At 36.2% G+C, this 26,595-nt stretch overlaps 1 pseudogene; it reads right to left on the minus strand.

The window, feature by feature from the left end:
• Positions 1–523: 523 nt before the first annotated feature.
• LOC116635764 lies at positions 524–8,761 on the minus strand (annotated as a pseudogene).
• Between the last annotated feature and the right edge of the window lie 17,834 nt (positions 8,762–26,595).

The raw sequence follows: 26,595 nt of genomic DNA on the forward strand, positions 1-26,595 counted from the left end.
TGACATATTTCACTTAGCATAATATATTCTAGCTCCATCCACGTTGTTGCAATTGGTAAGATTTCTTTTTTATGGCTGAGTAATATTCCATTATATATATATATATATATACCACATCTTCTTTATCCATTCATTAGTTGATGGACATTTGGGATCTTTCCATAGTTTGGCTATTGTTGATAGTGCTGCTATAAACATCAGGATGCATGTATCCCTTCAAATCAGTATTTATGCATCCTTTGGGTAAACACCTAGGAGTGCAATTGAATATCATGCTTAATAGAAAGTTCTTATCCCCACTGGATGGTTCAGATCCTGATGGTCATTTTGAATTTAGTAGACATATTATTTAGGATAAATTATTGCTCAAAATGTTGTTGAATATCTTTTTTTAAATGTGATAAGGAGATGTTGACCAAGGTTAGATGGTACACTAGGCAGGAAAAAGTTACAACAAGCCGGCCTGTGATCAATTTCTTTCTTTCTTCTTTTTTTCTTTTAAACACAAGGTGCCAATGGCACTTTATTTTTTCTTTTTAACATCCTGTTCTTTAGCTTCCTCAGCCCATTTTGCTCAGATGTAGAGCCAGGCATTGACATGTGTCATGCAAAGATTGGCCAATGCCTTAAAGTTCTACTCTTCCTCTGTAATGACTCTGGTTTTCTCCTTCTTGTAGATATTTGGCATCTGCATGACTGGCCCTGTCAGCTCTGTAGCCAATTTGAGTGCTTCAGCAGCACTGTCTCCTTTCTTGGGGGCTGAGGGCTTCCTGGGAAAGAGGATGAACTTGGAGTGGTACTCCTTCAGCCATTGCCCATTGACCTGCATGGGTTCAGTGGACTTGTTCCACCTTCTTGGATCCACTGAGATCCCAATGGCCCATGCCACCTTCTTGTGGATGCCAGACACCCATAACTCTTCCCAGCTGCAGCCCCTGCCAGTTCACACTTTGGTATGATACCTTACAGTGGGGCACCTCACCATGGGCCCGACAGGTCCTGGTGGGGAGGGCGCAGGGCAATGGGGCTTGCCTTGGCTTGCCAGACCTTGTGTCTGCAGATCTTCCTTGTGGGCTGGTTGAACCACGTGGCCATGCACAGCTGCCAGTTCTTGTGGAAGTAGGGCTTCAGGATCTTGTCGTTCTGGCTGGGCACTATGGCTACTGCACATGGGCCTGGGGGCAGTGGAGAGGGGAGCAAGTCAGGGCCCAGGCTCTGGCTAGACGCAGGGCCTGCCTGCCCCCAGAGCCTAGGCCCAACCTTCTCTGGTGTGATCAGTTTCTTCTATGATTAATGGATGAGGGGACACTTTGGAGGAAAGAAAAAAAAAGGCAGGTAACCTAGTGTAATTTCCTTGTAAATATGATAATTGAATGTCTGGGGAAATAGATTAATGATACTAGTCACTATCTATGCAGTACTCTTAATGTCCGTGGATTAGGATTGCTTAAGAAAAATAAACATAATTTGTAGAGAATGTCACATAAACTATACAAGTCTCTGGAGAATAGGACATAGATATTTCATAACATCTTGTTGTATGGGCTCACCTGTGAACCTCTTATAGAAACCTTTCCTATCATTCTGGAGCAGAAAGTATGTGTATAATGTGTATAATGAAAGGAGGGGACCATGGAGCCACATGGGATGATCTCTCCCTGCTTTGTCTGGCCTCCTGACTACTTGATCTTTAAAATTATTAGTAGGGTTTGATACAGTGTAAATTCTCTTATATGATTCTAGTTTGGATTGTTTTGGATTCTAGAAACATTAATTTACTGAAAAATAATATTTTAAGAAGAAATTGGTGTGAAGATTCTAGGCAACTGTTGCATATGATTTTGAAATTGTTTCATTGTTCTAATTTTTTTTTTCATAGAGTGCTGGTATTATATTCTTATGTCTCTTCTTGCCCGTAAGAGAAAATTGTAATTGGGGTAATTCAGTGGTAGAGGAATGAAAGAGAACAAGCTCCAGAGGAGATGATTGGGCTGCTAATTGAGAGAAGCAAACCCCAAATAGGCACCGAGTGAAACCTTTCTGGCTTGCACTGAGCAGAATAAGAAAAGTGAGTCAGTCAGATGCTTTTATATATATTGTGGAACATTAATTTCACTGTGGAATCAATAGATTCACTTGAAAATGTGAGAGGTTCCCACTGTCAAAGTTTATGGGGTAGGGACAAATTTGAAGCACTCCTTATTGCTGGCATCATGCTATTATATAGTATCCACTGTGTAACCCTTTTAGAATGAGCTTGGATAGACAAATGTGTTGGCATAAATCAAGATGGGATCTCGAAGATTAAAATTTCATTCTCTAACTTGTGTGTTCTTAGAGTAAACTTAATTGTCCTCTGGTCCATTTCATAGGCCTCTGTGTCTAAAACGTATATGCCATTGTTCTGGGTGAATATGCATATTAGATCAGTGAGAATAAAGGAAAATAGGAAGGTTTGCGTAAGATCATTCTGATACTCTACTCTGTTGAGCTTCTTCCTTCACAGATATAACATTTCTGGCTGAAAACAGTCTGACATCTAAGCCCAGTGAGTTAAAAATAAAGAACAAAAACTGGGGAAATTTTTGGCTTCTAAGGAGAGTAAGCTTTCTTCTCCCTTCCGTCCTTTGTTGGAAATACATGTCAGCTCAAGTGAATGGTAAATATTGGGCCACTGATAATGTGGAAATCTATCATTCTCTTGTCTCTCTTTGTAATATCTCTGTACCATCCAGTAATTACAGTATGGCAAGATCTCAGGCTGCCCTTGATTATTTAGTAAGAGACCTCATCCCAGAGGAGGTTTGAGGTATAGATTTGACTGGTTCTGCTGTGTATATCATGCTTTTCTCCTCCTTGATGTCTCACTTTGGGATTACTTCTCTTCTCTTTCATGTGTTAGTCTAGAGAGTCCAGATTCTGGGCACCCAGAGACCACCGAATCCATTTCTTCCAACTAACCCAGTGGCTACCCAGGGGTGCTGACAAGTTTGAGGTATCATGTCTCATTTTTTAGAATAGGAAAATTTTTGTCTTGTACACATTTTCTGCATATATCTTTTGCAAATCTGTGACTGGAGTAGGCAAATGGTCAGGGATTTTGGTTTTCAGTATTGTGGTTTTCAGCCAAGTATTATTTCATCCTGACTAGCATCCATGTTGTGCTTTATTGCCACCTATGACTCCATCCATTTGGGTTGCTAAGCAGTGCAGGGTGAAAAAGTGAAGCACTACCTATATTTTTGCAAACATTACATCATATCATGAATATTTGGAAAAGTCAGGGTGAATGCCCCTGATGTCATATTTCCTTTTCTTGGTGGCACAAAAAGATTAATCAATGTAGGTACACCTGTTAGTTGGGAATGAAGCCAGCATCATTGATTTAAGAGTTCAGCATGTGCAGGTGCTGCTAGGGGTCTCTCTTGCATCAATTATTATGGAAGTCATGCTTTTAAAAAAAAAAAAAGAAGACATTGTGTCTCTTAAATCAACTTTGGTCGGTGGTCATAACACAGTTGTAAAATTTATCCTTTGAGTAAATAGAGGGTAAGAGACTGAATTCTGGCTTTTTTAAGAACATGCCATTTTTCTATAATAACTGTTTAAATCCCTAGACTCATCAGATGTGTAGAGTTAGCATTTGAAACTTAAACTTAACAGCAGACACTTCAACTGTATAGTATGTGGGGGAGGGGAAAACATTAATTATCTGATTGATTTCAAAAAGAATTTAGAGTATGTTATGTTTTGTAACCCTGCTTTTCCTAATAATTCTGAGTTACCTGGGATGAGAAAAAAAGCAATTTGGAGTTGAGTAATTGCATGTGTTACCAAAATAAGTACTGTCAATAAGAGAAGAAATACAAACACAAATAATTCAGATTTAATTTCCACTAATTAGTACCAAAAAGAGTCTTTGAGTTTTTTAAAAAAAAAAAAGCATGTGGGTTGTATAGTATCTCTAGTACTCTTTACATTTTTTCTTTCTATTCCTTTATTATTTTAGGAATTATTCAAGATATAATTCCCCTCCCTTTTCTAAGTTTCACCTTTCTTGTTGGATGGGAGTTATAAAAAGATAGATTTTTGTTACTTCAAATTCAATATTAGAAGAACTAACTTAATCACACCTAAGCCATAGATAAGGTAAAATATAGATAACTCAAAACTGATTTTATTTAAATTACTTTAAACAGGGTATTTATGGGCTCCTGGGTGGCTCAGTCGGTTAAGCGTCTGCCTTTGGCTCAGGTCATGATCTCAGGATCCTGGGATCGAGCCCCATGGGCTCTCAGGAAAGGTCCCACTGTGCTCTCTCTATTTCTCAAATAAATAAATAAAGTCTTTAAAATATATATATATAATTATAAAATCAACCTTTCATTGGGATATGTATAGGGAATATACAACACTGTATAAAGTTCTAAAAGACTTCAATAAAAATTACATTTTACAGATAGTTATCATTAAATACATTTCGAAAAATGGAAATCTAAGGAAATCTTCAAGATTATAGCACATTTTAGACACTGGAGTGTTTTAACAGCCAGGATTTTCTATGTGTCATAAACTTTAAGTCTTATACATATATTATTTAATATATAATATTCCTTGTGTAAGCACTGTTACCTGAACATTGAAGAAAGGGAGTATGTGACTTGGATATGGTAAACTGACAGACTCCAATTCATTCAGACAGTAAACAACATGGCCGCATGTCAAATCTAGTTGTGTCTGAATGAAACATGTACTCATAAACGCTGTAAGGCCTGGCACAGTAAAAAATATTACATAACATGAGAAATATCCTAAAACCATGAGGTTATATAGACATATTTCACAGTCTTGCTATTTAGTATTAGTGTTTTTGTATGGCAAGGACATCTGCTCCATGGGGAATAAGATGATATCAATGGACACTTTTTTTCTTTGAAAGTTTAATCTAATTTACATAACTGAGGACCATAAAAATGATTGGGATTCAAAATCAATTACATTAACTTTTTATACTCTGAGTTTCATTTGAAAATATTTAACGTTCACCTTTTATTTTTTTGCCTAAAGATAGTATCTTTCTGTCCAATGCCTTACATAATATGAATAGGAGCCCATGACACCAAGAACTTAAGGGATTCACCCCAAAACACTAACACACCATTAATTAGAAATTAGAATAATCAAAATATTAAATAAATTAAATTTTGACAAAGTACACTATTGGGAGAAACACATTATACTTGTCCTTTCTTCTAATCATATTAACACGTAATACCTTATGGCAAAAATGATGGAGGAAAAACTTAAAAACAGCAAAGATGGGGTAGAATATGATCTTAAAAATAGAAATATAAAACATTTTATCAAATAATAATAGAATAATGCAATAAATCTCTCAGGCTATGCCCCTATCCAATATTTGCCCCTCCTTTATATATTTAAGTGACCAGTAATTTTATTCCCTAATACTCAACTATAACTTACTAAGAAGCCCTTATATTTAAATAGCATTTCTTAAATGTATTTAAATTAATTCTACCATTTTACCTGTGAAAAATGAAATAAGGAGAGCCATCTTTATTTTTTTATTTTTTTTAAATATCAGGTATAAAATTTAATGATTCATCACTTACATGCAACACCTAGTGCTCATCACAAGTGCCCTCCTTAATCACCCATTTAACCCATCCCCTCACTTACCTCCTCTCTAGTAACCCTCAGTTTGTTCTCTGTAGTTAAGAGTCTGTTTTCTGATTTGCCTCTCTCTCTCTTTTTCCTCCTTCCCCTATGTTCATCTGTTTTGTTTCTTAAATTCCACATATAAGTGAAATCATATGGTATTTGTCTTTCTCTGACTTATTTCACTTAGCATAATACCCTCTAGCTCCGTCCATGTCATTGTAAATGGCAAGATTTCATTCTTTTGATGGCTGAATAATATTCCATTATATATTCATATATATATCACATCTTGTTTATCCATTCATCAGTCAATGGACATTTGGGATATTTCCATATTTCATCCATTTTAAAAATAGAGCTGGAGAGCTCCTAGGTGGCTCAGTCGGTTAAACATCTGCCTTCAGCTCAGGTCATGATCCCGAAGTCCCAGGATTGAGTCTCACATCGGGCTGCCTGCTCAGCGGGGAGTCTGCTTCTCTCTCTGCCCTTCACCCTGCTTGTTGCTCTCTCTCTCTTACTTTCTCTCTCTCTCAAAAAATAAATAAAAATCTTAAAAAAAATAAATAAAAATAGAGCTGAAGCAGCTATTTCAGAGGAACTGCCTTGCATGTCTTATTTCCTAAACCTTTGAACTGGGCCACATTCCAACATTCCAAGTCAGCAAGAATGAAAAAAATCCCATTTGAAAAGACTGATAAAAATGAATTTTTGCCTAGTAACCACTTTGCTTGACCAGTTAGTGATCTACAAGATGTATAAATCTAGCCCTGCTTGTCAGAACAATGAATTCTTCTTAAAAACAACTTACCTAATCTTCTTTTATGTCCATAAAACCCCTGAGTCCACCTCCTGGAAGGAGGACACTGTTTGGGCTTCTATTTAAATCTGTGTACCCCAAATTGCAATTCTTTGATCCCAAATAAATGCCAACCTCTTGAACTGGTTTCTTATTCTAAGTTTCTTCAAGAGTTTCCTCCTTCAGCAACTCCAGCTGGTTTTATGTTTAAGAACTATGATCCTTCTTATAAATATTTATCCCAGTGGACCCAAAATTCCAAAGATAATTTGCAATTACAGTGGTCATTTTGGGGCTTTTTTGAACTCACAGAACTTGACTTGAGAATCATGGATCTAAAACCAGACAAATCAAATGGTATGCTTAATTGGTATTTGGAAACTTTAAAATGAACTCAAGACTGATTGCCTCTTTTCAGAGTACTGTTTCCAAATTCACAGAGAAAATTTCTCAATTAGAAAAGAATCATAAGGTCTTAAAGAATTCTTCTCTTCAGCCTCCTTCTGCTGCTTCAGGTCGCTCTCCCTCTCCCTCTTCTACTTCTCTTTGTTCCTCTGTGGCCAAACTCTCTCTTTACCCCCATGATCCCAAGGCTTCTCTAGATCCTCCTGTTTCATCCTCTTCACACTGTCCTGTTCCAATGCACCTTTTCAAGGTTAGACCTAGAAGTTACAGTCATGAACATTTTATATGCTCCCTAGACGAAGGCTGAATTGAGAGCTATTGCTTCAAGAGTTTCAAGAGTTTCTGAAGACCCTCATCAGTTTGCCGATAAATTTAATATTGTCATCCAAACCTATAACTCTGGTTTCTCTGATCTTTATCAATAGGTCCATCTACTTGTTGGAAAGGGTCAAGGTCAACATTGGATGCTGAAGGCTGAATGCCATTAGATGATCTCCAATGGTCTTACTGAAGGACAGGATACCTGTTGGGTGGACTGCTAAAGCTTTACAGGATGCCATTCCCCATATCTTCCCTAAAGTCATTGATTGGAATAAAATCCATACATGGACTCAAAAGCTTGATAAACCAGTTTATGACTGCTATAATAAGTTTCCAATTGTTTTTAAGGAAAAATCAGGCCTTCCTTTAGATGTTGATTCCATCCAGATGGCTTTCAATTCCATGTTTGCAAATGACTTCTGTCGTGAATTTTCTCTACTCGTATAAAGGACTGGGATGAAATGGGAGACTATGTTTACCCTGATCTAGTCAGTCTAGCCAATCAATTAGCTAGAACCCTTGAGGACGCTACCTAAAGAAAGTCAAATAAAATCTAAATTTACAACTCTAACAGATGTCTGCCTCCTCTCATAGGCCATGGCAATCAAAAACTAGACCAGCAGCTTCTCCTAAAAATATTTGCCATGTTTGTAAAAAACCCAGACACTGGAAAAAGGACTGCCTTAAACAGAAATACCAAAGGCAATCCTCTAACACCAAACCTTCAACCTCTCTAATGCACAGAGGCTGCTCCCAGAAAACACAAGAGGTCTTTCTGATTTTGCCCCTTAATCATCTCGGTGAAACTTCGGTAATGATTGGAAGTGAGGTTCTTACCACTTTAATTGACACTGGCCTAACTTTTCTGCGTTCATCCTCAAACAATGCCTTACTAGGAATACTGAAAAAATTTCATTGGTGGGAATTTCTAATAAACCCTTAACAGGTTATAAGCCTCTTTCCTTACCTTTTCAATTAGTCCCTCTTCGGGACAGTCATTCCTTTTTACTAGTCCACTCAGCTCCTGTCCATCTACTTGGAAGAGACTTCTTAGAAAAATACCACACTTCCATCTCTTTTTTCCAAAAAAGGGAAATTATTCTTAAAATCAATTCAACCTCTCCTTCAACTGGCAGCATTGGAAACTATTCAATACCTCTAAAAGTCTTTCCCCTTAAATCAGCTAATAAGGACACTGAGAGCTTAATTCTCTTAGAAAAAGTCCCTAAAGGACTTATGGCAAAATCCACAACAGATATCAAGCAGACCATTCAGCTTCCCCAGTAAAGATTCAAGTTGATCCAAGCAAACCCCTTCTTAATATCAGGCAATACCCTTTAAACTTTGAAGCTACTGCAGGAATAAAACCAATTATAGAGGAATGCAAGGCTCAAAAACTTATAGTCTCTGGTATCAGTCCTTGTAGTACACTCGTCCTTTCTGTAAAGAAACTTCATGGACAAGGGTGGAGGTTTGTCCAGGACCCCAAAGACATCAATAGCACTGCCACTTCCTAACACTCAATTCTCTCTAACCTTCACACTCTCCAACCTCCATTCCCACAAAGAGTAAGTTTTTTTCTATAACTGATTTCTGTAGTGCTTTCTATAGTATCCCCGTGGATCCCCAAAAGCCAATTTTTATTTGCCTTCATTTGGGAAAGACAGCACTCAACATCTTTCTGCAAGCCGACTCACCTCTTCTAATTTTAACTTCTCCCTACATTAGATCTCGCTGCATTTTAATTAATTAATTAATTATTTTTTTTATTTTAAGAGATTACAGCTGAACTTCCTCCACAGGACCCGTTGCCTCCTGAATGCAGGGGGCGGGCTTTGAGGCCACCTCCAGGGGCCACCCGAGGCGCGGCGCGGCTCACTGCTTGCTTTCCGCCCTACTTGCACTTTGCATCTTAGGCGTTGGGGCTGACCAGGCACGCGGGGAGGTAGCGGCCGTGCATCTGCTGCCTGCTGCAAGGGTCCCAGGTGACCGCCGAGGGAGGGAGGGGAATCCCGTTCCACCGCCGGCTCTGCCTCGCCTGGCGTGCTCATGGGGCGGGGGCTGAGGGGCGGGGCGGGGCCACAGACAAGGTCCCTGGGACTCCTCTGCAACCCACAGTGCCAGGGGCCCTCTCCCACCAGGAAGTCTCCCATAACTCTTCTCCCTTTAGCTGTTGACCAGACACACCACGACTGTCTAACCTGGGTCTGGTCTTAGACTGGTCTAACTGACCAACTGCTGACACCTAGAGCTGACTTGCAGAAAAGTCTATTATTAATGTGAACTCTCTTGGTTTACTGATGGTTCCTATTTAAGGAATAATGGAAGGAAATACTGTGCTGGGTGGGTCCACTATTACCACTACCTTCCAAATAACGGAAGCAGCTCCTTTACCAACGGCTACTTTGGCACAACAGGCAGAATTTTATGCTCCAACTACATAGAGCTTTTACATTTTAGCAAAAGGAAAAATAGTCACGACACCTTTGTAGTTGTTCATGATGTGGGTTTGTCTTGAAAACAAGATTTTTAACCTCTGGAGGGTATTAAATTAAAAATATAGCTTTTGCCATTGAATTGTTAGATTTAATTGAACTCCCTTCCTCCCCCCCATTATCAAGTTCCCTGGGTATTCAAAATTAGAATCAGATGAGGCTATAGGAAATAATTTAGACGATCAAGCAGCAAAAACAGCCCGTCTTAAATCCACTGAACCTAATAACTTCATAGCAAATATTATTTTCCAAAAGAAGATTTGAATCTTATTGTAAAGGATGGCTGATTCAGTGCACCACACAGAGAAAAACTTTATTGGGCTGACAATTCTATTTTCAGTTCCTTAACAAATTCATGGTATGGCCCAAGTAACAAACCAGTACTAACAGAATCTCTGGGGAAAAAAAAAAAATCAAAACAACTACTTGAAATAGCCCATCAAATGATTCATTGGGCAACTGACAAAGTCTAAGCTTTCTGAAGCAATATTGGTGGGAAATGTTTCTAAGGCTGCTAAGGAAGCACTCTTAACCTGCACTTTTTGTCCAAAATTTCACCCAGGGAAAATGATTCAGACAGCTCCCAGACATTTTGATTTACCTAGTGGGCCTTTTGAGATCCAGCAAATGGATTTTATCCAACTGCCACCTTCTCATGGTTACAACTAAGTCCTTGTCATGAGCTGTGTGTTTTCTCATTGGGTTAAGGCACGTCCTTGCTGGTGTGCTACTGCCTCAGCTGTTGCAAAAGCATTGTTACTAAAGATAATACCTGCTTGGGGCATAGCCTTGGAATTACATGGTGACAAAAGAACACACTTTACTGGCCACATCATGAAGCAAATATACTCTCTTTGGCTTCTGTTACAACATTTCCATTGTACCTACTACCCTCAGTCCTGTGGACTGGTGGAAAGAACAAATGGCATCATTAAAACACAACTGGCTAAATTTATGGAAACATTAAAATTGACTTGGCCTAAAGCAGTTCCTATGGTCCTATCGAATTTAAGAGCTGCTCCCTTCCAAAAACATAAACTCTTTCCCTTGGAGCTTGTAACTGGGAGACCTATGAATCTGGCCCTGGCAGCATTTGATGTTCAATTAATTAAAGGAGATATTCTCCACTTCTTCAAGGGACTAATTAAGGTCAGGGACAAAAATCATGCCTTGGAGAACAATCTTTTCACAGCACACTCCTGGGAGACAAAGAAATAAAACACAACCTATGACCAGTTCCTTTTGCTTATTGGAAGCAACATCTTCAAAAGGATTCCTTACAATTCAGATGGAAAGGACCATATCAGGTACTCTTAACTAACCCTTTTGCTACAAAACTAAAAGGTATTGATTCTTGGATTCATGTTTCTCATTTAAAGAAAGTGCCTACTCCCTGCCAGACTGCTGAATCAAAGGGAGAATTAAAATTAAAGTTCACCAGTAGTTGAAGCAGATGACATCTGATGCTGACAGCTTTCAGGAGATTCTGGGCCAGGCCTGTGTACCTAAGGTTCTTGCTCATATCAATATTACTATCAGTACTGTCTTACTTATAAGTTGTATACTAGGCTCCCTGTACATAGTCTCCAACAAAGTTAGTCAGTGGCTCTGGGACTTAGATTATTTCAATGAAAATTCCTACAATCTTTGGGATATTATTCCTCCTTCTTGCCCTTCTTCTGTTAATTGCCTCCTCACACAGGTTCACCTTATTAATCTTTGGATTTGGAACATACTGGAAGGATCCTGCCTTTACAGAAAACATTGTAACTGCAGTGTTAACTATTGGACTTGTATTCTTTGCATGTATTTTTGACCAGTCCCTTTCTGTCTTGTAAATGAAGAAGATTTTTATCTTAATATAAGAGGTCAAATACCTGCTCTAGTGGTTATCTTTCCTTTTTCTTCTTAGTCTCTTCCTGGAAGGATAGCTCCCTTGTCCGCATAGCCAGTTTCCTTGCATATAAAGGAAATTTGACCAATTGTTGGGTTTGTCATCAGAGGCCTCGCTCTATACATGAAACTAAAGATCCTCTCGTACATTTTATTACCAATCTGTCTGTCATTCCTCCCCTAATTTCTTGTGCTAATTATGTAAAACATCATGTAAAATTTACCTGGACTCATTCTGAACTTCTTGCCTATCCATTCAAACCTTTAGAGATTAAGAGGTAACATTTATACAAATGAACATTAAGCTTGCCACATATCCCAGATTTCAAGTTTTCCCTTGATGTTCTGCACAACATTTATGCCAATATAATTTTACTCCACCTGCATATAACTATCTTAATTGCTTGCATCATTCAGATCCTTAGTTCAATCAATTTCCTTATGATAATTCCATGATCTGTGACCCACTGGGACTTATTTTTCTTATACATGGCAGAAAAATTTATAGGGTAACATTGCTTAAATTCTTATGAACTTGGAAGTTATGCAAAGTTGAATAACTGGTTATGTCTATTTCATTACCTAATTAATCAGAGACTCAGCTTTGGACATCATCCTTAAGTCTACATCAGAGATTAAAATGAGAATTGTCAGGTCGTGTCTCTGACAATGAACGAATGAGATTTTTGAGAATCTTTTTTCCATGGTGGCTTGCTGGTATGAATGAATACATGCTCTGAAATGTATCTAAAAGTTTAGGAGATACTGCTGAATCTACTGCGAAGGCAATAGCTGCCCAAAAACAATCTTTAAATTCACTCATTCCAGTTGTTGTGGATGACAAAATTGCTCTTGACTAGGGCAAGATGGCATCTGCACCACTGCTAATACCACCTGCTGTACTTGGATAAATTCTGTAGCATTGGTTGAAACACAATGATGCAAAATTAGAGAACAAAACCACTGGTTACAACAGGCATCTCTGGAAAGCTCTTGGTCTTTTGACTTATGTAGTTGAATACCCGCAGGTATAATCTCATAGGCTAGAACTATCCTACAATTTGGAATTAGTGTCTTGTTTGTGATTCTAGAGATCGTTATTATTATAAGACTCTGATTCTATTGTTTTCACAGTACTGTAAAAATTCCATGCAGTAATGGTAACCCAATGTTTTGAATTGATTTGTAATATTTATTTGGTCGATTAAAGGAACTTTAGCAACATTTGTTTATTTCAAAGGATGTGGCAACAAGCTTTCCTCCAGTTCGGTGCTCTTGTTGCTCAGATGTGGCATAAAGGCTCCCAAATATACCACTTTCCCTCCAAGGTAGAATGAGACACACCAGGAATGAGCCTTCCTGACAAAGAGGGATTAAGGAATCTCCCTGGCAACCAGGGATTGAAAACCAAAAATGAGAAAACCCAATTCAAATGGTTGATCAGGGATGCTTTCAGGAAAAGATCTTGATCAAAATGGGAAAATGTGAAAAATGACATAAGTAGAGCCATTTTTAAAATAGAGCCAAATCAGCCATTTCAGAGGAACTACCTTGCACATCCCATTTCCTAAACCTTTGAACCGGGCCAAACCTCCAACATTCCAAGAAGTCAACAAGAATAAGAAAATCCTGTTTGAAAAGGCTGATAAAAGTGAATTTTACTTAGCCTAGTGACCATTTTCTCTGACCAATCAATCAGTGACATACAACTCTAGCCCTGTTTGTCAGCACCAATAATCTCTTCTTAAAAACAACATACCTAATCTTCTTTTTTTGCCCATAAAAACTTTAAGTACACCTTTCGAAGTCAAAACCCTATTTGGGTTTCTACCTAAATCTGTGTACCTTAAATTTAATTGATTCCAAATAAATGCTTTGTCTCTTGAACAGGTTTCTTGTTTTTAGACTGACATCCCTATTAAACACCTTGTAAAGTAAGCAAAGCACTTCAAGTTATTCTTATTTTGAGGTTTAAAACAGGAATAAAATTAAATAGCATGTATTTTAAGCTATAATGAAATAAAATTTACTTAGCCTGAAGTATAAGATTCTTCACCATCGGTTCCAATTTCCAACTTTATTCCATAATCTTTTGCTAAGGATTATATGGTCTGTAACATAAAGGAAAGAAATCTTTCCCTAACACTTGAGACATTCTCATGCCTCAGACTTCCATAAATTTACCCATCTTGTCTGTTCTCCTAGAATGCCTTATTTTCCTGGGAAAATCTTACTCATCTTTAATCTGATTTATCATCAGGTTTCCTTCAAGCAGGATTAATCACTCATACATTCATTCTGATGAGACTTGAAAATGAGAATTATTTTCTAATTCATTTATTTAAAATTACTTATCAAATGCCTTATAAATGCCAGCAACAGAGTTGGCGATAGAATGGTTAACAAATCGGCATAGACTCTGCGCTACAAGTTCTTTGTATTCATATTACACCCTTTGTGCACTGTGTTACGATATGTTGTGTACCTGTGTCTCTCCCTGGAGGTGTTGAGGGGATCTAGGGCTGACGGGCTAGAGTCTCTTGCTCATCTTTGTATCTCCAGCACTGAGCATGGTACCTGTCAAGTAATAGTTACCTAATACATTTTTTAAATTTTTAAATGAATATTTAGTGGCTTTCCCAGTCACATATATCTCAAAAATAGCAGAGTAAGGAGCAGCATTTAGATTTTCTAAGTTCTGTACTGTTCCCACTGTATTGTATGGGCTCCAGAAGGAATTCATTAGAGGTAACAATCATTCCACTCATCTACCTTTGATTTACAATATTTTTTTTTTTTTTTGAGTGAACTGGATGAAAATTACCAAGGATTTTCAAACAACTAATTTAGCCCTTAGTGTAAAATAGGCACCTAAGGAGCTGCCATCCCCTTTCTTTGCTTAGAGTGCATTGTTATCGAATCTTTAAATTGGAGGTAAGTTCTCTGGTGGTCAATGCCTCTGGTAACAGAGGGAGGTCAGACACTCCTCTCTTGGGAAAAAGAAAAAAAAAAAGGAAATATAATCCTAAAAATGTTCCCCACTAGTGTGTTGTGAATAAATATAGGGGATTATGAAAATGGGAGAGATAAAGGAGGAGGTGAGAGAATAAAAGTAAATCAGTACAAGCAAGTCGAATAAGGGTAGGAATGTATCATAAAATTCACTCATATTACTCATAAGTATCTAGCACAGAACTGGATCTTTGGTTTATGCAAAATTTTGTGGAATTGAATTTCTTAGAAGGTTGACATTGCAGTGTTTCTCCCAAGGCTATTTTGTATATTCTGTGATTTATTTTTATATTTTTTCAGTGTCAAGTCTATGTTTAAATGTCCAAATCTGGCACTTAAGAGTTATATGATCTCAGGCAATTTACTTAATGTCCCAATAAAATGTGAATAATGATGAATTACTTCATAAGGCTTTCATTAAGAATAAATGGACTAACATAAAAATTTCTAAGAAAAGTACTTAGAAGCATTTAATATTTGTTAATTTATTATTTTGAAAATTATTATATAAATGTTCTTAATATTATTGCATTACTATTCTTATTGTTATGACACATTTTTAAGAAAATTTCCTTGACCACCCCACATAAATCATATTACTTTTAGTTTCATTTGTATTACATAGAGGAATATTCTCTATAGCAGTTTTTATTATTTTAAGTTACCGAGTTTCTCTGTTTAATTTTTAAAGTATACCTCTCCATCATATCCATTTTGCCATTAGTCTATCTTATTTATTCCTTAATGCCAGAACAGAATCTCAGTAAATCTCAATAAAAAGATGTGGCTATTAGTATTATTAAGCAATGTTTAGTCAGAACTTACTATGTAACAATCCTCACTCAAAAATATTTTATATTTCTTTCTCTCTCTCTCTCTTTTTTAATGTAAAACTGTTCTATCCTATTTTCAACCTTTTTTATTTGTGAAAACTTAGACAAGCAGAGGTTAAATAAATTTCCCATTGCACCACCATTGTTTGATAATTGGGAGGGCTGGTTACCTGAACTCATGATTCTTTAAGTATTTTGCCACACTCCCTCTTGCTCTGTGTTTATGCTAATTTCTTAATTATAATAACCAAAGTTATTACTTTCAAGTGTTCATGCCATAAGCAAAAGCAAAGAAACAATCATACAAATAAACCAAGGAACATTTTGACTTATGTGTGTGCTTTCCGAGTGTTTGTTCAGAATTCATTCCCTCCAGTATTCTGCCCAAGAACTAACTGAGCAAGAGGAAAGAGTTCAAAACCAATATTCATCAAGTTTGGTACATGTTAATGACACAGTAAAGGAAAGGAAGCAACAATGAAAATTAAAGATTGGTACTAAAACACAGTAAAATAAAAGTAACTCATGGGTTTAGTTTTGTGCTATTAGTGGTTGAGTAATATTTAGAATTAAGGAAATAACCTTTAGAAATCCAGTCTTAGATTCTAAACCTAAGTATATTGATTGACTCCTTTCTGTAGCTTTTGTTTGGTTATGTAATCATTGTCCGAAAGTCAGAATGACTTCATAAGAGTAGACTGATTTTTTTCATTTCTGTCTGAGTTTTGTAGGATTACTAACTGGTATATGATAAAATGATTAGAAAAATCAGTTATCTTTTGAAATTTAAAGCAATTTCTATTTGAACTCGTTCCTCAAATGTCCTTGAAACTGAAAGGGGTCACATAAAACTTACATTTAAATGGTAGAAGAGCTTTATGCTTTATCCTATGCTCTTACTAACTTCTCTTTAACGGTATATATGGAGAAATATTCAAACCTAAAAAGAGAAAAATAAATTAGAAAGGAGGGAAGAAACGAATTTTTATCACTTACTATTGTTTATTTCCTCCTCAAAGGTTCATCTTCTTATTTTAAGATTTTATTTATTTAGGGCGCCTGGGTGGCTCAGTTGGTTAAGCGACTGCCTTCGGCTCAGGTCATGATCCTGGAGTCCCTGGATCGAGTCCCGCATCCGGCTCCCTGCCCGGCAGGGAGCCTGCTTCTCCCTATGACCCTCACCCCTCTCATGTGCTCTCTGTCTCTCTCATTCTCTCTGTCTCAAATAAATAAATAAAATCTTTAAAAAAAAAAAAGATTTTATTTATTTATTTGAGACAGAGTGAAAGCGAGAGAGATCACCGAGGGAGAAGGGAGGGAGAAGCAGACTCCCGGCTGAGCAGAGAGCCTGATGTGGGGCTTGATCCCACGACCCTGGGATCATGAGCTGAGCCAAAGGCAGACACTTAATCGACTGAGCCACCCAGGCATCCCCAAAGGTTCTTAATATATAAAAAATTAGAATGCAACTATTAAGGAAGTCCTTAGGTTTTTCAAATTTTATATTCTGGTATGCCTAAATCAACTACATGAATACTTGTATGTATGCTTGTATATACATATCTATCTGTATCACAGTTATTTTAAAAAGAATAAAACTTTCGTCTTTTGGCATTTGTTAAACCACTTTAGATTTTATCATTCCCTACTAAGTAGGCAAGATTAAAAAAATTGAGAAAAAAATTGAAATTGGCAGTCTCTCAAGAAAAAAATAAATTATTAGGAAAATTAGGTTCATTTATTATTTTTCTTTTCATGATTTTTTTATATTTCATCATTATTATATTTTGAATTGTGGAAGAAAAAATATATATTACAGAAATATATAGAGAAATATATAAAGTATCTATAAAAGTATATATAGAGAGAGAGACAATATATACATAGAGATGCTATTTCGACCTACATCTATCTATCTATCATCTATCTATCTATCTATCTATCATCTCTCTTCTATCACTATCTCTATTGAGAAAATATTAACTAGATTATCCTCTAGTGCCTGGAATAGATATTCAATCACTAAATATTTAGGTACCTGCGGTATAATATAGGTTTCTAGCCATACAAAAATAAGCAAAAGCATCAGTAGTAAAGAAAAAATAAAAGAGAAGAAAAGGAACTTGTTGCCTGAAGGGCATCAAAATATGAATCTTAATAAAAGTGGAAATTATAACTTCGGGAATTAATATCATGATATATTGCCTAATTTATATTTATATTTATATAATAAACAATTTACACTCAGTTTATTGTGAAAAATCAATCAAAGAATGAATAATTTGAAATAATTTGACTAGAGCCTTTGAAGAAACCTTAGAAAAACAAGTTGGGCCTGACTGCTGAGCCACAGGCTTGCTTTTGCTTGTAGCTATCATAACTACCAGAATTTGTTTTGGACAAAGAATTATGGAATACTGTCTTCAATGATAGATTTTCTAGTGGATTTAAAGTTTATTATTTATTTTCCTGTGTAAACTCATATTAAGGTGTTTGCTTCATCAGAGTTAGCAGGGAAAATGAATAGAGTGACGATGGGCTAAACATCTCAAACTTACATTTCACTGTTGCTCCGGTGGAGTTGACTCATCTAAAGTATCTATACTGGGACTTGTTCTATTTTCTTTAATTCTCTTTCTTACCCAGTAGTTATATACGTTTTATAGCTAAATGCTGAAGGGCTTGCATACTTAGGGATGGCTATTTGTTTTAAATATCCTGGTGGTTGAACAGCTAGAAGCCACAACAGCTGTCCTGCGGAATAAAACATCTCAAGGTAGAGAAGCTACTTCTATGGCTACAGGGCTCTATACTACACACAATATGCCTTTCTAGCAGTAGTTTCCAAAACTGGTGAAAAAACAGAATTAAAAAAAAAAAGATCTATTCAGGACAATCTTCTGTGTGACATTCAACTGTAAAAAAGAAAAACATACAAATCGAAAGGTAACTTTTGTGTCCTAGATAAGAATTAGTTCAGTATCTTATTATGTTCAGTCTTATCTTGAGAATATGCATTATACTAACACATGTACTTTTTTCCTCATAAATATTTATGGCATATTTTATTCGCATACTATTGGGTATAAAGTTATTTAATATTAATGTTTTTTTTTCAGAATTTTTCAAACAGTAGAATATATTTTCTATTTAGAATTCTTTTTTTTTTTTTTTTTTTCTATTTAGAATTCTTGCAGAAGCCTGGGTCTTGAAAGCGTTCTCTGTAGTTTTACATCTTGTAAAGATAATATATTCCTAAAATCTTTGCAAAGAGACCATAGCAGAAATGTGTTCAAGTAAGAGAGACAAAGCTGTGCCATGGCCAAGCTTTCCTTGGGTTCTATGACTAAATACGCCACAATAATATACTCAAACAGGAGGCACCAAACAGAGTATAAAGAAATATCGATGATCCCTTAAGGAACTCAAACAAAAATCAACCATCACACAGAATGAAGCAAAGAACAATCTCAGAGACCATTATTCTAGTTATACTGGTTAAGGTTAACCAGTTATAGTGCTTAAATTTCTTATTGAAGAGGAATTTTTATTGTTGGCATTTCCTTAAACTTACAATTAAACTTACAATTTCTTCTCATTTTTACTTTCCAGGAAGATCTCATCCATTCTCATGATTTCAATACCATCCAGTTCTCATGATTCCTAATTTTCCACAAGCCATATATAATACCATAGAATGAATGTTACTGAAGAACAGAGGTCAAATGCCATTTTCATCACATCATATCAAGGGTACATACTAAATAACCCATCTTATCATACATGATTTATCATTTTTTTTTTTTTTTAAAGATTTTATTTATTTATTTGACAGAGAGAGAGAGAGAGAGACAGGAGAGAGGGAATACAAGCAGGCGGAGTGGGAGAGGGAGAAGCAGGCTCCCCGGTGAGCAGGGAGCCCGATGCGGGGCTCGATCCCAGGACCCTGGGATCATGACCTGAGCCGAAGGCAGACGCTTAATGACTGAGCCACCCAGGCGCCCGATTTATCATTGTTGATGGAGATTTTGAGCACTTAGCTGAGTCAGTATTTGTCAAATTACTCCACTGTCAAGTTACTTTTTATGACACACTTTGTATTTCTATGGTAGGTATCTCTATCCATATTAAGCTCAACATGAGTTTATACTGATATCCAATTCTAATTCATCATTGTATGGATCATTCTAGCTTCTTACTCTTGCTTATTGTGAACTCTCACTTTATCAGTGAGAAATGTGGTCTCTCCCATTTACACAATGATTCAATCCTTACACACAGGTGTACCAGCATCGGGACTGTGCACTCGTACCTTGTTGAAAAGGACTTGATCCACAGTGTTTGTGTATAGCTTCTTTTGCTTTGAGTTTTACTGAGTCCACACATTTCCAAAGTTACTTATGCCAGTTTCTTTTTCTCCCTCTACTTCAGTTGAAATTGTTTCCCAGATATGTTAATACAATGAGATTATTTTGCCACATCCTGCATTCCATCTGGGATTCACTGAACTCCAGTTTTTTTAGTTGTATGCATTAATGTTCACTCTTTTCGTTGTAAATTTCAAGGGTTATTTACAAATATATGATGTCATGAACACACGATGATAACATAATAGAGAATAATTTCATTGCCCTAAAATATCCTCTTGAGACCTTGTAATCATAGTTATTTTAAATTCTGTCTGATAATTCCAAAATCTTTTCATATTTGAGTCTGGTTCTGATACTTGCTTTCCCCCCTTAGATTGTCCTTTTCTTGCCTTTTAGTATGCTTTGTAATTTTGTACTGAAATCTGGACATGCCATATAAGGTGATAAAAACTGAGGTAATAAGCCTAAGTTTTATGTTAATGTGGCTAGGAGTTGGGTTTTTTTTTAGTTTCCTGTAGCTGTAAGTGCTCAAGACTTCAAGTTTCTCTAGACCCCTTGTTTTGTGTGTCCTTTGATGCCTTTAGACTTCTCTAATAACTCCTCCTTAATTAGAATGTGTATTTTTTGGGGTGCCTGGGTGGCTCAGTCAGTTAAGCGACTGACTCTTAATTTTGGTTCAGGTCATGATCTTAAGGTCATGAGATTGATCTCTGAGTCAGTCTCCAGGGTGGGTGTGGAGCCTGCTTAAGATTCTCTCTCTCCTTCTGCTCCTCCCTTGTTCTCTCTCTCTCTCTCTCTCTCTCTTAAAAAAAAAAAAAAAAAAAAGGAATATGTATTTTTCAGCTCCTTAGATTGTGTCCACAGTTATGCTGGAAACTTGTTGTCAGATTGGTCTTGCATAGATGCAGGAGGGTTTCTATCATTTTAAGATTAAATCTCATTTAGTGGGATTGTGTCCCTGGGTTGTGATTTTTATAAGTATTTTTAGCTCCATTCCTCCCTGTCTTAGGTGAGGTAGGAGGGCTAGAAGGGTCTGGATTCAGGGAAAAGCCTTTTCCCCAGGTGGGATAAGCCATGTAAAGTGTTTTCCTAGAGAGTAGACCTTTTTTATGTAGGACATTCTGGGCTTATTCACAATATTTACATACCCCAATTCTACCAGAGCCATTAGCAAATCTTTCTTGTCTCTTCAGTGTTAAATGCTTGTGGGGTTCCTGTAGGTTAAAACCACAAAATTTGGTAGCCCCTGTAAGACTGTATTCTCTAGGAGATTCTCACTCTCAGTGTAGCCCACATTAAGGCCTCCAGCCTTTCATCCAAATTACCATAAATGTTCCTGCAAGTTTATGGTTCCAGAAGTTTCTGCTCCAGGAAGCAGATCTCAGCTGTGTCTTTTTGTCTCATTCAGGTTTATTTTCTTGATGGTCATTTACCCTGTGACTTTATTTCTTTGATGGGTCCAAGAAAATTTGTTATAAGGATTTATTGTGAATTTGACTATTAAATTAGTTCCGAATTCCTACAATACAGACTGTTTTGAAGGAGAGGATAAACATCAGTTATGCCTGGAGAAGTAATGAGTCAAGATCATGACAGTCATCAGCTTTTTCCTTCTTATCCTTTTTTGTGGATTATTTTGTTTCCTTTATTATCCTTTTGCCACCTTGGAAACATGCCATGATGGAAACAATTATAGAAAGAATTCTGGTTTTGAGGACAAAAGGTCTGGTGTTTTGTTTCTCTCTCCCCACCCCCCTCTCCCCAGCCCCACCCTTGCCCCACTGTAACTTAATTACCATGTGATCTGCTCCAAAATCAGCATTTGGGGGAAAAATGATTATAGAAGCTAGTTTAATAACTTCAGTTAAACAATTGGGACTAAAGGAAATTATTTATTATTACAAGTTAAATCTGTAGCATATAATTCCTAAGATAAGTAGTTAAAATTTATTTCTCAGTGAAATATTTTAAGTCATTTTTATAAAAAGGCAAACTTATAGACTCTGAAATTAGATCTGAAGTTAAAATTATGATAACTAAATTTTATTTTAATTTCAAATAGCATCCCTGTTGCATTTAAATATAATTGCAGAAGATATTAGCATTTTATTAAACAAATTGCTCTGAATTTTCCATTATTTTCATACCAATTACATATTTTTAAAGAACAAATGAGGCTTTTAAAATGCTGTAAAACGGGGCGCCTGGGTAGCTCAGTCGTTAAGCATCTGCCTTTGGCTCAGGTCATGATCCCAGGGTCCTGGGATCGAGCCCCGCATGGAGCCCCACATCGGGCTCCCTGCTCTGCAGGAAGCCTGCTTCTCCCTCTCCCACTCCCCTTGCTTGTGTTCCCTCTCTCGCTGTGTCTCTCTCTGGCAAATAAATAAATAAAATCTTAAAAAAAAAAAAAGTTTGTTTATAAAAAAATAAATAAAATGCTGTAAAACTTAACTTAGAATAAGCAGTAAGTTTCATCAATCCTTCTCAAAATTTTATTTTGCTAGCTTTTGGAAATTATCCAGACATGCTTATCAATTTGCCTTTTAATTTTGTTTGCTTCAAATCAATGTTCATCTATAATTTCAAGCTATGCAAAAGCAGTAAGATGTTGCAACTGATTGAGGAATAAATCGCAGCTGTTGCATATCAACATTGTCCATTAAGTTTCAAATCTTATCCCAGTAACCAATATTTTCTGTTATTTGTATCAACTTTAATAATAGATCTGGTATAGGGAAAAATATCTAGTCTTGTTTTGTGTCTAATAATCTTGTCTTCTGATTTCCTTAAGTGAGCAAACATATCAATAATGAACAAAAAAATAAAACCACAGGCCATATTTTTAAATGTATGTATCAAGGTTCCCTGCCTCCAGGTGCTGTTTGTGGTTGCCAGTGGGCCAGTCAGCAAATAAAAAGTGAATTACACTATAGCAGTTGTGATCCGGCTTTTGTGATTCAATGTTTGTCAGCATAGTTGTTGGGGCTGTTTAAAAAAGCCACTGAAGAGAATCAGCAAGGCTTGATTAAATTCCATCACAGCCATAAAGGGCTTACTACAGGCTCCTGTGACTGTATGATCACGTTCAATAATTGTGTTAAGCAACTGGTTCCCAGCACCAGGCTATGAATTATATAAGCGCAGGATAAAGATCATGTGTAGGGTGTCACATTATCTTTCTTGATCATTAATATATTAGGAGTTTAAATCTTTCTTCTGTGTTTATGATGGAATGTCTCTATTCCTGAAGTAATAGCTTTAGTCAAAATTTCTTCCTATTTTCTTTTTCTTAATACATTTACTTGGAAAAATAGAAAAATTGCCACTTGAAAAAGTTACTGAATCCAGGGGCGCCTGGGTGGCTCAGTCATTAAGCGTCTGCCTTCGGCTCAGGTCATGATCCCAGGGTCCTGGGATGGAGCCCCACATCGGGCTCCCTGCTCGGCGGGAAGCCTGCTTCTCCCTCTCCCACTCCCCCTGCTTGTGTTCCCTCTCTTGCTGTGTCTCTCTCTGTCAAATAAATAAATAAAATCTTTAAAAAAAAAAAAAAAGAAAAAAAGAAAAAGTTACTGAATCCAAAAACTTTGTAAGAAATAAAAGTCAATGCATTATTATTTTGGAAGTCAATACAGTTACAGGAAAATAATCGGAGCTGCTATGGCTTTCTCTGAACTAGTTATTGAATAATACAAAAATATTATAAATAAATGATAATATTTAGTATCCTTCACAATAACTTTTTATATGATTTTTTTAATTCAAGCATCTCAGGTGGAAATTCTAGTTAAATAAGGGCTACTGCATACACATTTTTCTCTTCTACCTTTTTCCTAAGATGTAATTAAATGACTTTATAGAAATACACATTATATAGATTTATAATAGTGAAAATCATTAGAAAGAAAAAAATAAGAAGAGACTTCAACAGATTACAGGAATGTTAAATGAAGATAGGGGAGTGGTAACTGATAGAGTAACTTGGCAGAGCTGTAGCTTAGCATACGTACACAGTTTTCTTCAGAGAAGTCAGTGATACTGCCCAAAGTAGTCTTGGAAAGGCTTTATATTTGGAACCACTAGGAATATCAGAGGTTAGTCATGAGGCTGAAAACCAGGGAAGTTAATTGAAGGTACACAAAGTAGTTATACTATTAATTCCACTCCCCTTACTTCATAATGAGAATGCCAAAGAGCTGTGAATCAATACTCTTTCGTAAAGAAATTGAATGAACCCACAGCAAACACTTCTACTTTCTGTCTGGCAAAGCAACCAACTCTGAGATTAGACACAGAAAGTGAAAAATGGTAGACAGATCCTGCCCACATATAGAGAGTTCCTTCCCCCAAATTCCAGGCATCATTCTTAAATATGACTAGACTGTTCTGGATCCAAGGAAGTTAAAGAAAATCCACAAAATGAAAAACAATTAAAATGATTTAAGAAATAAAATCTGTAACTGAAAAAAATAGAAACAATTCCAGGAGCAGAATAGAGTTTTTAGAGATACTGCTACTCAGAAAGTACACAAGGAGGCATTAAAATCATAAATGAGAAGGAGTGTTATAGAAACGTAACAGTAAAAATGCAAGAAAAAAATATTTAAATTAAGGGGTAAACTTCCAGCTTCAGTTTTAATGTGTAAAAAGCCTTGGAATTATACAAACATAACAATAAGAAAAAAGCTGAATAAACTAAACATCAACAATTTTTATAAGACTATCTGAAAACTAGGTTCCTAGGATAAAACCTCATGCCGGTATCTGAAGAGATAGATGTATGGAGAGACCAAAAGCAAGTTTTTAAAAAAGATTTTAAAATTTGAACAAATTGGTAGAATGGGTGAATCTCTGTCCAGACTAACCAAGGAAGGGGGCCTGAAAAGAAGAGACACAGTTTATCAATATCAGACATGAAACAGGGGACATCCCTACTAATCTGTTACCAAGGACAGTATGGCAATTCTAACTATTACAAATGAGCCAACAGTCATGTTCTACAGCCCCTACACAGTTAAGTTTAAAATATTTATGTCTACACTAAAATTACGGTGAATGTTTATGGCAACTTTATTCATAGTTGTCAAAAACTGGAAACAGTAGGTTAATAGAAGTCTTCAGTAGGTTAATAGATAAACTGTGGTACATTATTAGAATGGGATATTATTCTGCAATAAAAGGAAATGATCTATCAAGCCACAAAAATGACACAGAAGAATATAAAATGTAAATGTATACTGGTAGGAGGAAAAAAAAACAGTCTGACAAGGCTACATGCTGTATGATTTCATTTATATAACATTTTGGAAAAGACAAAACTATAATAACTATAAAAAGATCAATTGATTGCCAGAAGTTAAGAACAGGTAAAACACAGAAGATATTTAGGGCAGCAAAATATTTTGTATAATATTGTAATCAAGAATACGTTGACATTGCACATTTGTCAGGAACTATAGAACTGTATAACACAAAAAGAAAACCTTAATAAAAGCAAATTTTAAAAAATTGGGAAGTTATGGAAAAAATGCAGACTGTGACAAGAGAATTTGACCAGATCATAAATATATGAAACAACTCTACTGAAGTTGGTGGATGAAAGCTGTGGACTTACATATTTTGAAAATGAATATAGTCTGTAAGACTGAAGGCAAAATTAGCTTCTCATAAGGACTGTAGTTAATAAAGCTGTTTTCCATAGAAGTATGGGTTAATATTCGTGATACTACTATACATGTGTACTGGGAACTGAACAATTAAGTGAAAAGGATGGATGATATTAAGAACCAGTTTCTCATTGTTGGAGGAGAAATTTACAGCTAAACAAGAAGAGAGTAGAATGATCAATTTGGTGATAGATCAGAGTTGGATACATTATTAGGAACCCACTTAACATAGAAAAATGGTATTGTATAAAAGTATTTATAGGATGTGTATATACACGTTAGTGTACACAAAAACACACATTTTTGTTTTGCTTGTCATTTTATAGCATTTAAAAGAAACACCCAGCAGCAACAAGCATATCTACTCCCAGAGCTTAGTTTGTAATATCCATTCTCCGAAAAATGTAACCAGGGCTCCATGGAGACATGGCTGATTCTAGGATAGAGATAGGAAATAGAGAAGATGGGTCTGGAGTACCTTTTGCCAGAGAGTAAGGAAGAGCTCTTAAAAGAAATCATTGATGGGGTATGTGAAAAGGAAGTTGTCAGAAGCCAACTTAAAGAGTTCTGAATGGCCAAAGCTGGAACAATTTCAACAACAAAATAAAGCAGTATTGTACTATAACCCAACATATAAAATCAATACCCATGAATCCATACTGATATAAAAAAAATAATTGAGTAAATTAATAAATGATGAAAAGAGAAAAATCTCCTATGCAGAAGAATACCAAATAATTTACTTAGATTGATCCCAAGAGAGAGGAAGCATAACTCTTTACTCTTTAAGTGTGAGCTGTAGATGTTGATTCTCTTCCAAAGAGGACTGTGTGGAAAGAATTAAGAATGTGTAAATTTTACAGTAGAGAAAACTAACAAACACTACTTCGGCTGGGTGTTCAATGTCATCAGTAGTCATAAATCGTGGATAGTATATACCCCTGATATCATGTGATGAAAATCATACTTTACCTATATGGTCTTCCTGTCAAAAACCCACGACCCCATATAATAATGAGAAAAATATCAGAAAAAATCCAATAAAAAGGCAACGATAAATTATTGGGCTAGTATTCCTCAAAATTGTTAAGGTCATCAAAACCAAGACAAGTCTGAGAAACTCTC

Source organism: Phoca vitulina, unplaced genomic scaffold (assembly GCF_004348235.1).
Source record: "Phoca vitulina isolate PV1807 unplaced genomic scaffold, GSC_HSeal_1.0 scaffold11, whole genome shotgun sequence".
NCBI classification, from domain to species: domain Eukaryota; kingdom Metazoa; phylum Chordata; class Mammalia; order Carnivora; family Phocidae; genus Phoca; species Phoca vitulina.